This window comes from Leptosomus discolor, chromosome 1 (assembly GCF_034619465.1).
Source record: "Leptosomus discolor isolate bLepDis1 chromosome 1, bLepDis1.hap2, whole genome shotgun sequence".
Classification (NCBI taxonomy): domain Eukaryota; kingdom Metazoa; phylum Chordata; class Aves; order Leptosomiformes; family Leptosomidae; genus Leptosomus; species Leptosomus discolor.
Genome location: NC_141391.1, coordinates 150613406 through 150628986, shown reverse-complemented (window position 1 = coordinate 150628986; position 15581 = coordinate 150613406). Strand labels below are relative to the sequence as shown.

Genomic DNA, 15581 nt, shown 5'->3' with positions numbered 1-15581 from the left:
CACAGTCCGTATTTGCTGGCGTACGCTCACAGGCTTCTGCACAGAGCTTGCGGGAAAAAGAACGCGAGTGCAAACTGAGCCGCCGTACATCCCTCGTGTGTATACATAGACACACATACATGTGACAAGCAGCTGAAACATAAGCATACTATGATATGGAGATACACAAACAACAGAGGAACAGATGGACGAGACCATGAATTTAGTTACCATATTTTCCTGTCAGACACACATATTTATTACTGATCTATTGATATCAACAGTTTATAGCAAATACATCAGCTTTACGTGGCATGCAGATAAACTCAATGTGTACTTACATTTAAAAGATTTGCTTAACTGTCCAGCCTGAACCCCCTGCGAGAGCGAATTTTTTTACTTCATCACCTCAAACAGAAGTAGCAATTTTGGAAGGAGTATATGTATACAGAAGCAGTAGGGCGATATATTTCCTTCCAGAGAATGGGATACCCTGGAAGAACTAAAGGCAAAGGTAACGGATGCTATCTTTTTTGTTTGCAGTATCCCCACACAGTATTTTTTAAAGGGCAGGAACTGAACATAGTGGATGAAGACTGCCATTTTGTTTTCTACCCTCCTTTTCACTCTAGGCCAGACGAAGGCAGTGGGACAGAGTGAGCAGTAGCATCTGCTCCGAGAGCAAGTGGGCAAGCCCAGATGAAAAAGCTTCCATAGGGTGAAGTGGGGATAGGGGAGAACTGAGAGACAGCAAGCTGGGAATTCATAGTTTTAAATGTAGGGACAGTGAGTCTCTTGAGTGGAGTTTGGAATAGGCATGCTTTCAGAAAGGGCAGAAAGAGAGGCTGTTCTTTGGGACCCAGAGGAGAATACGTAGGTTTTGTTGTTGCTCAAAAAGCCACTAAAAATTGTGTTACTAAGAATAAGGACCTGCAGCTCGCTCTGCAAGCATGTAAAGAGAGGGGAAACCTCTGTACATGCCCTTTTATTATAATCTGTCTCACTGTTCGTTCCTCTTTTTCTAAAGCCACCTTGTTTCAGTTGGTGCTGTAATGAAACACAGCTTTAGAGTTTAGAAGTTTTTAAGTGGTTTTGGTATACTCGTGGTAGGAAAATAGCTCTAGGCAGTTCCATTGCAAATCTCCAGCTGACTTGCAGATCCCGTAACAGCAAAGAAGATAGATGGGCTCATGGTAGACAAGGGAAACTGCTGTCCTTGGTCTGGAAATGACCAAAGTAGAATGGCAAAAAAAAAAGAAGAAGTAGTAGTAAGTAGGAAAGATAAGTCATGTTGCTCAAACAGTGAACAGACGCACAATCATTTCTTTTTGCTGATTAGATAGTCCTCAGTTCTCAGCTTTCAGGCACACCTAACCGCATTCCTCATCATGTACTGGAGTTTCTCATTACCATCACATCTCTGTATCTTTGGCAATTATCCTGCTTACAAAAAGTCCTAACTTGTCAGTAAGACATAGAAGTGTCAAACCCTTAGAGCCCCACGCCTGGGGTTTCCCATTCCAGGTGTCTTTGCTCTCTCCGACAACAATACTCACAAAAAAAGGTGGTGGGGAAGGGGTATTGCAAAGTCATATAAGAAAGAACGCGTTATAGAAACTGTCTTTCAAAGGCTATTCATTTGAACTGGAAATAGTTACTCATACCTGTTATCAGGTAGGAGAAAGCAAGCATACAGAATTTAGAAGATGTATTGCAGCCCTGTTCACTCTGAAAAAAAATGTTTGAAGCAGAAATAAGGTGTCTTTCAACTTCTACAACTTACCTTGTTTCTATTGTTGCCCCTTTTGTCAGGCCAAGTAGTAACTAATACTTGGAGCCTTGAACATGTATTATGTTAGAGAGACAGGCTGACCAGGTTAAGTGTGTCTCCTGTGCCCTTCTCCCGACACAGGGAGATTGTAGTGTGTCCTGTTTCCTTGAGCTCCACGGAAAAAAAAAAAAAAAAAAACAACCAACTGTGAGGTTAAATATCTTGAAGTAGGCCTGTCAAAAATTTTGCCTCTGTTTTTGATGCTCTGTTTGTGGATGCTTCTTCAGTACTACCTTCCTCCTGGGTTGCTATGCCCCTTTCTAACATAGCTGGACAGATGGTTCCCTGGCCCTGTGTTTTGAGTCAGCGAACCTGTCAAGCTTCTGATCAGGCCTTTTTATGTTCTTTGTTGCACTGTGAGGTAGCTTCTGCTGGTTCCAGCTGTTTTGCTATGTAAGTGGTATGTAATTGCTCCTTCCATTTAGCCTGAAGTAAAGGTACTTAACAAAGCCATTAGTTCTGCCCTGCTTTATGGGATCACTTGATAGTAGACTAAAAATTCTCCAAGAAACAAGATCTTGTTAAGAAGAGAAACACTATGAATTCTCACTGCGTCTAAAAAAATTAAGGATCTTTTAGTAAAAATGTCACAGCTTAAAAAGGTTGATTCTTTAAACTGCAGTTACTTGCTTACAGTCAGTAATCCAGTAGTACATAATAACTATCAAGTTGAGTTAGAATGATTTTGCTATAATTTGTTTATGAAACAAAGTAATTGTCTAGCTTTCAAAATGTCATATTTTCATTAAGTATGTAATTAGAATGTCACATTTTTGTCTTCCACCCACCTGGATACTATTCTGTTGAAAAAATCCACACCTATGCTTTTGACACGGTGTGAAAGGGATTTTGTGCAGGTAATATCTAGACTGATTTAGGGCAAAATCCACATAGAATGACATTTGTAAGTTCTCCATTAATAACAAGCATTAAGATAGTTAGGCCAAACCTTTTCACAAGGATTGTTCAAACATATTAAGCCTTTGCTTCACATTCAAGAATTTATGGCACTTGTAAAGACTAAGCCATGCTTCCTACAGCGAATTATTGACGCTGAGGATATGATTTTATATGAATATATTTGGTGGCACTGGTGGGTGTATGCAGCCCCTGTCCCAGGATCCAGCTATTCAGCCCTGCCATTCTGGCACCTCGGTACTGTACTGGCACAAGCTCGTACGTGGCCACAGTGTGAACCAGTCAGACTGGGGAAATGAACTGATTGAAAAACAAGTGTTCATACTGCTGCTGAGATCACAGCCTTGACTGACTTCTTTCCTACCTGTTCACATTCAGTCCTTTCTCTGAGCAGCAATTCTTTTAATAAACAGCAACAATCATTTGAGAAAATGTGGTGTTGAGCACCTCATCTGCTTCATCTCCAGCCCCTTTGGAGTTGTTTTTTCATAGTAGTTGCCTTTTCCTTTTTATTTCTTCCCAAGGCTGCCATAATTTTCTTCACACTCTGACTGGTGGCACCACTGCTGCCCCTGCTAGCGGAAAGGGTGCCAAGGCAGCACTAATAAGATCATCTTACTCCATCCAGAACCTCTTGAATATCTTTGTGTGGTGCTTTCCAGCATACCAGCTTCCTGGGGAACAGTGGGTTGCTCTTGTGGAGCCAGGATGATCCCACAAAGCTTGGTTACCCATGCTCCACATATTTCTGGGGATATGCTCTCAACTCTGCAGCATGGTAGGTCTCACCGCTTGGGGAGTAGTGCCCCTGTGGTTTGTGCTGGAGGCTAGCTGCATCCCTTCCCACACTCTGTTGAAATGTATGGTCTTTTCAGCCCACATTTATTGTTACAGGCTCTCAGTAGCTAGTGTTAGAGTGCTTTCCTCATGCTCAAAAGTTGCAATTGTTGGTTGTGCTGTTGGACCACCTCTTAACTCCAGCCCTAATAGTTGATTTTAGTCTTTGTTAGTAATTTATTACTTGCTAAAGGTTCCTTAACTAGTTTAGGGTCAGACTATATAGTTTCATCCAGTGCAGTTATTAAAAAAATCTCTCTCTGTGCTAAAACTAAATCTGATTACTTTCATTCCAATTCAAAACAACTCTCCCTCCACCCCAGCACACTAAGTTATCAGCATGCACATGTATGCCTGTAATGTTGCTCCCTGGTGAGGTTTGTGAGATCGTTTTGAGATTTTCTGCAAATGTTAGTCCACACAAGAATGTGATAGTATTCTTTGGCATTGTTAGTTTTGAAATTCCGATATTATACATACTGTGTATGAAATAATTAACTATAGTTGGCTATGATTTTCAGTTGAAGGTTCGTATTTTTCTGCATGTAAGAGCTTGGGTTTTTACCAAAAGACTGCTTCTTTCTTTGACTTACATTTTGCTAAGTGGTTCTAGTAGTAAGTAACTCTACACTTTTTCCTTTGCTGTATATTTACTTGCAAGATACTAAGCTTTACCTTTTTTATATGGCCAGTGCCCAAGCTGGAGGAGAACTAAAGGAAAGTTCCCTACTATCATTAATTGAACTACAGTTATTTCTTTCTAATTTCCTATGTATATATTCTTCTTCTGGGGTGTCATGGTTTAATGCCAGCCAGCAACTAAACACCATGCAGCCACTCGCTCACTTCTCCCTGCTCCTAGTGGGATGGGGAGGGGAACTGAAAAAAAAGTAAAACTCATGGGATGAGATAAGAACATTTTAATAACTAAAATAAAATAATAACAACAACAATAAAAAATATAATTATAACAATAATAGTAATGAAATGGAATATAACAAAGCCAGAGAGAAATAAAACCCACAAAAAGACAAGTGATGCACAATGCAGTTGCTCAACACCCCACTGACTGATGCTTGAGCAGCGATCCCCACCCCTGTGCCAACTTCCCCCAGTTTATATACTGAGCATGACGTCCTATGGTGTGGAATATCCCTTTGGCCAGTTCAGGTCAGCCATCCTGGCCTTGCTCCCTCCCAGCTTCTTGTGCAGCTCCTCACTGGCAGAGCATGGGAAACTGAAAAGTCCTTGACATAGAATAAGCGCTACTTAGCAACAACTAAAACATCACTGTGTTATCAACTGTATTCTCATACTAAATCCAAAACGCAGCTCTGCACCAGCCACTAGGAAGAAAATTACCTCTATCCCAGCCAAAACCAGGACATGGAGTGAAGAATTCTTTTTTATTTAGCTTTAATCACTCTTCATAGGGCATAATCTTAGCTGAAAAAAATTTAATACCAGGAAAAGACTATTTCAGGAGGAGGAAGGGAGAAGCTGTACCAGTATAATTGCATTGAATTATAGTATTGTACAGAAAAAAAAAAAAATCTTTCTTGTGCACATTTAATCAGTAAAAAATCTGATTTTCATCAGCGTTATATTTTCAATGTTTAAGTGACTACATGATTTCAGTGTTTTATCTTTCAGTAGAGCAGAAATGAGAAAATGATAAACCTAAAAAAGATTTTTCTGTATGGAATGTTCTTTCCCAGTTATACTAGTTGATACAATAGAATGTGTTACCTTTATCCATAAACTTTGCCTGACTTCTATAACTATACAATTGTGAGTACAATTCTGTCAGATCTCAGTAAAATTCTAGATTACATCCTCCAGTCTCTCCCTAATGCTGATAGTGTTCTAAACATACATTGCTGATTTTCCTGCTATAACAAAGTAAAAATACTGTCAAAACTTGTTGGCTTTTTTCACCTTCTTTTTTTTTATTTAATGTAGCACAAACTATTGACTTCTTTCAGTAATATTTCTCATATGGTTTAACTTTAAAAGTTCCTTTACTTTCACCCCTGTGCTACGTTAATTACACTTAAAAGATTGACACTGAATTATATAATGAGAAGGCAACAATTTTGGGCCAGTATTTGAGTTCTTCAATAATTTTGTTACCACAAGTGTGTGTGCTTATAATCATAAAATATAGTTGATAGCCCTTACCTTATTGCTATCCTGATAAACTGCCATAAGCTGTTTTGATCCGTCAGCTTCATTCTTTACACAGTTGACTGGCTAGACAAACCACCAAAATACCATGAGGATAGGGCATTCCTGCTATTTCCCATAGGTTAATAAGGTATAATAGTAATTATATCTCACCTAAGATAATACATTTCCAACCACATCTTTCTGGTAATCACCATTTAATTTGGCAGAATCAGACACCTGTAGCTCTAAAAGAGCAATTTTCCAACTAGTTACAGAGCAGATGGCTTCATTTAATTAATTCCTAATATGATAAGTTCCATTAGATAATTACATTAAGTCAGGACCTCATTTTTACACCTCACCTGGCATAAGAGCTCTTGCCATATTAAGGAAATGGAGTAATCACAAAGATGTGTTACTGTCGCTGCTGGGAAGAAGCCAGTAGCAGGGCTGGAGAAGTACTTGGGCTGAGTCTGGTTGGGGGCTGGAATGGGGTACGTAGGGAGTTATGCCTGTGGTGCTAAAGTATCTTTTTATGCAAATGAGTTCCATATGTTTGAAGTTGGTGGGGTTTTTTTCTGCATTAGTTGATGATGTAAGGAGAAGCGCTGAATAACTATTATACCTGTAGGTGTTACAGTGTTATTTTACAAAGAGAATTTGCATTATTGCCTTCTCAACTGACAGAAGTATCTTCTTGGGTTTTGTTTGGTTTGGGTTTGTGTTTTTTGTTTTGGTTGTGTTTTTTTTTTTTTTAATAAAGAATGTTGGGTTTGTTAAAGACTGATAAAGGATTTCATAGCTTTAAACATAGCACAAGTGTATGAAATTAGTGTGTTGTAACAATACCGAATTCTAGAGAGCTAGAACAGGTAAATCATGGTATAAGGAAGGATCTTTATAGTTAAAATAACCAAGCAAGTAAAGTGGGGTTTCTGCTTCAAATATCCCCCCAATCTTTTTGTATTTTTGATAGCTCTTCATGAAAATTGCCATCGGGAAAGTCTTGTGATGCTAGTGGCTATTCCATATCTGCTTCTGCAGGTGGTAAGAGCTTGTGAAGGTTCTCGCAAATGGATCTTCTGTAGCTAAAGTTAGGCTTCAAGGCTATCATACCTGTCTTCTAATTTGAGATCACCTAACTTATGATAACATGATCTTTACATTTTGGTATAATGCTTTGGGTGATCATTTTTATTTGTTACTGGTTTTATGTGACTAGCAAATATCAAGAAGACATTTGTTTTAAAGTAAACTTCCTTTCAAACTGAAAACTGTTTTTTTTCTTTTATTATGCAGCATGTTGCAATAAGGATCCCAAATTACCTCTATGCTTGAAATGCAGTTATTTGCTTCTTCCTGAAACTTAAGAATGCTTCACTTTGATTTTTATTTCTTCATTTTGATTATTACTTGTGTTGCTCTAGAGTTTGTGGGTGTGGGAAGAAAGGCCTGGGTAGAAAAAGGAGCTCAGGTTTGTGTACTGTACCAGAAGATAAAACTTGGTAACACTTGAAGTGTTGCTCTTGGAAACAATGAATGCAGTCTATCCCCCATTTTTTAGGAGGGATGGATTTGGGCAGAGGCACCTTCCAGCAGGCAACCAGTAGAAGATTTGAGCACTTTGAAGGAGATTTTTGAAGTAGAAACTAAAGGTATTAGCACTACAAACCTCTGGTGGGTGTCTGAGTCCAGGTTTATTACACTTGTGTGAATTTGTTTCCCCTGGTGAATTTGAAGAGCTGTGAAGGTGTTTGGCAGTCCCTCTCCTACAATCTGATTTTTGTCATTTCCTGGTGATGCTGTGCTATGTCTTCTGTCAGATTAAATTTCCAGGCATGTTACCTTGCTTGACAGAAACATGAACTACATGGATTTATCAAAGAAAAACTTCCATAAGCAGTAACAGGCCAAGGTTTCTGTCTTCCTCTTATTTTTCCTGCTGTTAAGATTAATTTAGCATGATAATAAAATTATAATCTTCAGCTGAACTTGCTTTGTGATCTACATACAGTGAAATTGCTGTGTCATTTAAGCCCTGGTAAACCTAACAAGACCGTGTAAAACTAAAACAGGTTCAGGAGACTTTTGTTAGGTGCTTCTGTTATTTACTCTTGACTTACTCAACTTTAAGGAAAGATCTTTCCGAAACAGTTTTACATGGCTTCTGAGGGAGTTCAGTTGTTAAGAGATCAGATAATACAATGTGTTTCATGGTGCTGTCAGAGTCACAGAATGGTTGAGGTTGGAAGGGACTTCTGGAGGTTGCGTTGACCAACCCCCTCAGGCAGCGCCACCTAAAGCAAGTTGCTCAGGATTTCCAATACCCCAGTGAGTGAGATACAACAACCTGTGCCTGTGCTTAGTCACCCTCACAGTTAAAGAAAAAAAAAAGTTTCCTGATGCTTAATGGAAACCTCCTGTGTTTCAGTTTGTGTCTGTTGCCTCGTGTCCTGTCACTGGACACCACTGAAAGGAGTCTGGTTCTGCCTTCTGTGCACCCTCACTTCAGGTATTTGATTGAACATTGATAAGGTTCCCCCTGAGCCTTCTCTTTTGTAGGCTGAACAGCCCCAGCTCTCTCAGCCTTTCCCCATGGGAGGGATACTTCAGACCCTTAATCATCTTTGTGGATTCCCTCCAGTACATCCATATCTCTCTTGTACTGAGGAGTCCAGAACTGGATCCAGTACTCCAAGTGTGGCCTCACCAGTGCTGAGCAGAGGAGAAGTATCACCTAGCTTGACCTGCTGTCAGTACTTTGCCTAGTGCAGCCCAGGATACCATTCAGCTTCTTTGCAGTGAAGGCACATTGCTGGCTCATGTTCAACTTGGTGTCCACCAGGATCCACAGGTCCTTTTCTGACAAGCTGCTTTCCAGCTGGGTGGCCCCCAGTGTATATTGGTGAGTGGGCTTGTTCCTCCCCGGGTGCAGGACTTTGTGCTTCCCTTCTGAACTTCATGAGTTGACCCATTTCTTCAGCCTGTCAAGGTTGTTCTGGATGGCAGCATGACTTTGGTGTATCAGCCACATCTCCTAGTTTGTATCATTTGCAAGCTTGCTGAGGATGCACTCTGTTAAACAGGGGTTTAGTATCTTAACTCCTTTAGTCCTTATTCTGGTCAATATGGTATTTTTTTCTCCCATTTCTGATGCAAGGGCCAGCATGTTTTGTTTCGTCTCTGAATTAAAAAAAGAAAAGGCAGGGTATGTGTGTGAGGGAAGAAAATGCATGAGACAACTTGGTAGATTGGATTGTAAGGGAGAGAGAAGGATTGGAAGAGAGCTAGTGGTAGTACTGTGTTGGTATAATACATGAGCAGGATGCATGTTGAGTCACAGCTGATGAGATAAGGGGACAGAAGAACCAGGAAGAATGGGATGGAGTTCAAGAGACAGAGCTGAGGTGGAACAAGGCTTGCTATGGTGGAATAGAAGGCAGGATTAGCATGGGGGCAAAATTGAAGGAAGCTTGCAGGCAGAATGAGACATCTGCTAGGAATAACATTAAATGGAAAGGACAGTTGTGTAGATCTTGGGGCTGAAAAATTCAGGTAGATTTTATAACAAAGTAGTGCAGGAGGAGTGTTTTGAGGTTTTGTTGGAATTGAATGCTGAGCACAGGGATGGGTAAACTGTGTGGCATCATTACTGGAAACTGCCCTTCTGCCACAACCATTTTTTAGGTCACTTTAATCACTGCTTGTGACATGACCTAGTTGGAAGTTGTTGCTGTTACAGAACAGAACGTATGGTGAGTCTCCTCTCATGCAGCACTGAGCAATTAGGAACCAGACACAGCATCACGTACACTTTCTATCTCTGTCTCAGTGGTTTTTGAGGGATAAGAACAACAGACGTTTTCGTTGCCTCCTTGAGGAAGAAAGACAAATAGACTTAAGAGTTGTCGGAGAATCTGGCTGACCATCAAGGGAAATGTAGCGATTGAGGAAGCATTTATGAAAGGATAAATGATGCTAGAAAGCATCTCTGTTTTCCCTACTACTTGGCAACAGTTGCCACAAGATACAAAAGCGCCCCCCCCCCCTCCCCCCCCCCCAGTTCCAAGAGAGATGCTACAGTCTAACATTTTCAAATGTCTTGGTATCATTAATTCCAACTGATAAATAGCAGTTGCATTTTATCCTAAGAGTAACTGTATGTCAATAGAGACTGCTGTTTGAAGCGTGGTTTAGGATACAGAGGGAGGAAAAGGCGTAGGGTACTATTTTTAACATTCTATCTTGGATATTGCTGTTTGCAAAAATTATATAAACCAAGCTGTTTTGTCTGAGCTTTAGGTAGTGCGTGTTTGAATTTAAAAAAAAAAAGCATAAAAGGGGGAGGGGCTCATTTTACTTGTTACTAAAAATTTCATGCAATAAACTGATGCAAAGCTTTTCTGAAGTTTGGTTTCCTGTAGCATTTGGTTATCTGCATTAACTCTGTCAATGATGACTCCATTTTCGTTTGGTGTAAGTGAATACAATGGCTTGGCTTATGACAAATCCTTTCACATGGCAAATCCATCTTGCTATGCTAGGAGAGAATTAAAACCATGTTAAGTTTGTAGTTTCATTGATTCTCAGATGTCCTACGGTGCTGAGGAATATGATCTTCGTTCTGTGAATGAGAATACTGTACATAAAACATCACAGTAACAGAGAAAGATGATCCCGAACTTGCCTTTTCCAAAAAAAATGACTCTGAACCAATCTTTGATTTAAAGCTAAAGTAGTAGCAACAGGAATGGAGATTCCACAGCATTCCTGGGCAATCTGTGCCAGTGTTTTACCACCCTCATAAAGAAAATTATTTTACTTGTGTCTAATTGGAATTTCCTCCTTTGTGACTTGTCTGCTGCCTCTTGTCCTTTCATTCTGTACCTCTGACAAGAGGCTGGCACCAACTTTTCTATACCCTCCCCTTGAATACCTGAAGACAGCAACAAAGTCTACCTTAGTCATCTATTCTTCAGGCTTAATAAGCCCAGTTGTCTCAGCTTGTCCTCATACGTCATGTGTTTCACCCCCCTAATTTTCTTAGAGGGTATGGACTTTACATTATGTCAATGTGTTGTACTGGGTAGCCCAAAACTAGACAGCGTACTTCAGTTGTGGTCTCATGGAATTACTTCCCTGTGACCTGCTGGCAACATTCTTGCTAATTAGGTCCAGGATGTGGTTGGCCACCTTAGCAGTCAGGGCATGCTACTTGTTCACGTTCTGCTTATTGTCTACCAGGACACCTGTTCCTTTTCTGCAAAGCTGCTTCCCAGACTCTATTTGTGCATGGGATTACTCCATCCCAGGTGCAGGATTTTGCGCTTGTCATTGTTGCACTTCATGAGGTTCCTGTCAGTCCATTTTTCCAGCCTGTGGATGTCCCTCTTGACAACAGCTCTGCCTTCCAGTATATTGACTTCTCCCCCAATTTGGTATCATCCACAAGCTAGCTGAGAGTGCACTCCCTCTGATAACCATGGTTGCTGATAAAGGTGTTACACAACATTTACCCCAATTTCAATACCTGACAGACATATGCCACTAGTAACTGGCCACCAGTAGGACTTTATGCTGCTGATCACAGCCCTTTGAACATGCCAGTCTGGGGAAATTTTCATCCTTCTTACTTATTCAGTCCACATCTCTACAGTTTGGCTACAAAATAATATGAGAGAGTGTCAAAGCCCTTGCTAAAGTCAAGGGAAGTGACAGCCATTACTCTGCCCTTGTCCACAGAGGTGGTCACCTCACTACAGAAGGCAGTCAGGTTGGTCTGGCATGATTTGCCTTTGGTAAATCCAGTCTGCCTGTTCCTTTTTGTCCTTTGTGTACTTGCATATGGCTTCTGGGATGACTTACTCCATAACCTTCCCAGGAACTGAAGTTAGGTTGACTGCCCTACCGTTCCCTGGGTCCTCATTCTGGGAGATGGATGTGATGTTTGTCTTTCCAGTCATCAAAAACCTCCCCTGATAGTCATGACCTTTCAAAAATGAGAGAATAACCTTGCAGTGACAACGGCCACATCCCTGCACACCTTCAGATGCAGCTCATGCCATTCCAAGGATCTATGTATGTCCAAGTGGCTTAAGTTCTCCACTCCCACAGACTACCACTTGGCTCAGAGACCTGGAAGGCCTAAAGACAAACCTTACTAGGAAAAAAAAAAACAAACTCAGACAAAAATGTAAGACAAGACAGGCGTTGAGTACGTGAGCCTTATCCATCTCCTTTGTCACTAGTTTCCCTGCCAGACTGAGCTGTGGGTCCACATGCTTCTCGGCCTTCCCTTTGCCGCTGCCAATGTACTTACAGAAGCCCTTCTTGGCTTTCATATCTCACTATTTCCAGCTCCCTCTGAGCTTTTGCTTTCCTGACTCCATCCCTATGTTCTTGGGCCATGTCTGTGTATTCCTTCTGGGTACTCTGTTGCTGCTTCCACCCTCTGCATACTTTCTTTTTGCTTTTGAGCTCAGATGGGAGTTCCCTGTTCATCCGTGCTAGCTTTCTGTCATGCTTTCTTCACTCCTGCCTATCAGAATGGCCTGTTCCTGTGCATTGAAAAGGGGGTCTGTGAGGACCAACCACCTGTCCTGAGACATTCTGCCCTGCAGGGCAGTCTTCCGTGGGATCCCACACAGCACGTTCCTAAATGAGCTGAAATATATCCTGAATTCCAGAGTTACACTTCCAGTATTTCCCTTGCTCACTTCTTTCAAGATGTTGAACAGCAGAATATCATGTTTGCTGCAGCCCTTGACCTTCATGTTGCCCAGCTCTTTGTCTTTTTTCATAAATAACACGTTGAATGCCTCTCCTAGTCATCTCATTGATAATCTGCATCAAGAAATTGTCATTAACATCTTAACATTATTATTCATGAGAAGGATTTGATTTCATGAAATGTCTAGTTCAAAATTACAGACTAAAGAAGTTTGAATAAGTTTCCAAAACTACTGGATAATTATCCAGACAGAACCGTTTAAAGCTCTCCCACTCCTTATATTAATAGGAGCCACAATATTCCCATGCTGACTATGAGGGGAAAAATCAATATCAGCAAACGTACATTCATATTGATTTATCTTCCCTTTTGGTTTTCTAATTTAGTAAAGGCTACTAATGCAACATTACATAAAGATTCTCAGGAGAGTAAAAAAGGCTAATAAGATCAGGTATTACTGTTTATTCTGTGGAAGTGAACTGACTTTTAACAGTTGAACTTGATGATCTTAGAGGTCTTTTCCAACCTAAATGATTCTATGATTCTGTGACTTTACAGTACATAGTTAACTGTCAAGTTTCCCAGTACAGGAAAGCCAGCGTGTACTTTTAGGCCACGTGTCAGAAGGCATTATTCTAGACTAAAAAGAGCCATCAAGATGACTTTTTGGAATGCAGGCCTAGCATGCAGTTAGGATATGCATGTTGGAGAGGAGAGGTCCAAGGAACCAAATACTAAGAATTTTTTTCATGTAGTATTCCAAGAAATGTTGTACATGTGTTTGAATGACCTATTATACGTGTCTACTCAAAGCAGTTAGTAACCTTTGTCAAACAAGGTTAGAAAAGGGTTTTCTGGTCATGTGCAAGTTCTTATGCATATATTTTCTTTTTAAGATATTATTTCATGTGTTGTATGAGGAAGAAGGAACGCATTATGAAAATGATCAGTTTGCTTCGTTTACTCATTCTAAACAAAGTGAAGGGAAGTAAATGAGGTGGGGGGGAATGCTTTTGTGATTTGAAAACTGAAGTTTGTGACTGTCCAGAACACCAGAAACTTGTCTTGTGGGAACATAAATCAACTAAACACATACATGTTATATACTTAGAGATGAAATTGGGACTTGATATAGTGCAAGATTTTGCATGTTTGAAAGGATATGAAACTTCAGAAACAAACCTTGATAATTTCACAAACAATGTACACTTTACACAGCCATATCAATCTTGTAACAGTTTCTTGTGCTGAATATTAAATATCAAGATATTCAACCTTATAATTAAAATATGTACTCCTTGTTATGTTACAAACATGGGAGTGCAACAAGTTATAAAATGCAAACAGCATTATCTGTATTCTTACTGTACATCATCTATATGCGCGTATTAATGATTGGAAGTATTTCCTGTATTCCACATAGTTGGGGTTTCCCCTCCATCCCAGCTTTTTTGAGGATAAGGCATTCATGAGGGCATTGTCAAAAAGTAGAACATTTCATTTTCCTACCAAAGGACAAGGAAGACATCAGATTACTGAAAAATAAGATTGAATGATTAGGTCATTGAAGGCCCAGGCTCATAGAGGTATTTAGTGTCCTAGAACAGCTGATAATCTGCAGCTGAAAAATCACATTTTCAGGAGGATTGTAAAAGTTGAGTTCTGTCTCCCAAGCCCCAAATTCCTAATTTTTTCAGCTTTTAATGAATTTGTACATCAAGGCATTCTACTAGAGATGTAAATGAAAGAACAATCTTTGTCCCACTACAATTGACGGAAAATTAATTTTCATTAGTCACTTTCATTGGGCCATCAACAAGTTCTTGCTCATGAAGAAGGATTACATCTTGATTTGGAGTGCGAAATGATAAGGTGGTCATCTCCAAATGGCCATGACATCATAGTTTATAAACAACTGTGTTGACTGCTCTTTCTCAGGTGTCCATCAGCAAAGACTGTGACTCCTGCCTGGAGCTACTGTAATACTGGTTTGGTTCAGTATGGAGACATGTCTTTTTCCTAGAGACAGAGGTTTTATTGTAAATATGGCCTCTTTACTCAGTCCTTTGATTCCAAAGTTAGAGAAGATAAATGGGTATCACAGAATTGAGGTATTCCAGTCCTGTCAGAAAGTAGTACTTGAACATTGTAAGACGTAAGTCCATGGAAACAGAATTACAAGTTTACTCAGCCAGGCTTAGTTCTTGTTTTTTTTTCACATAGTCTTTTGGATATGATTTTCTTGTTATGCATCTGAAACACACACTTTCACTCACCCCCAATTGAAATATGTAGAATGTTATTACTGCATAGTTTATTAAAACAGCTGAAAGATATGTATTCATAGCCCTTATTTTGCCACTTGAAAAACAGGAGTAATTGATGACAAGTGTAGGTGATCATACTGTTATGTCAGCCCTGGGGAGAAAACAGGGACTACACCTGCTGGAGATGTGGAAGCCACTCTCTCTGAGCAGAAGAGTGCTAGAGATCCAGATGTGGAGTTCTAGTCTAGCTTCTGAGCTCAGTGAGTCTTGTGGTCTGCGATGTTTCTGGCCCTATAGCTTGTTCTTTTTCCATACTGAGCATATGGAAGCCACAATTCTTTTATGGAACTTTAATTTGACAAGATTCAAGTCATGTACATGACAGAAGGCCTTGAAATCTGGGCAATTTTGCTTGTCAGATTGCAAGTCTTAGTTCTGAAGCATTTATTACCCATTTTCATTGGTAGTTTCTAGTCTATGAATTCTTTAATATTTTAAGAAAAAAACACTTCTTACTCTTCTCTTAGAAATGACTGATTTACTTTTTTCCAGAAACTTGCAGAATAAAATCAACCTGCAATCTGAGAAGTTTAAATCCAAACAGTTAAACTTCACATCAAAAACTGAAAAGAATGTCTTGTAGTAGTGTTATCTTGTACTTATGTTGTGTAAAAGAGGGTTATTTTTAAATGAAAATCAAATTACAGGGTACTGTTTAGTAATGCCATAGTTCATGTGTACTAATATGGATTTTCAGTTCTTTCATTACAAGATCTCAAATAACTTTATAAATATTATCTCAGTGAGATGCAGAAATACTATATTCATCTTATTTTTAAGTAAAAATAGG

The 15581-nt window shown here is 39.8% G+C and overlaps 1 protein-coding gene across 4 annotated transcripts in view; it reads left to right on the top strand.

Moving 5' to 3' along the window:
• CACNA1C (calcium voltage-gated channel subunit alpha1 C) overlaps nucleotides 1–15581 on the top strand; it is a 491226-nt gene that overhangs the window by 14240 nt on the left and 461405 nt on the right. The window lies entirely within an intron of this gene.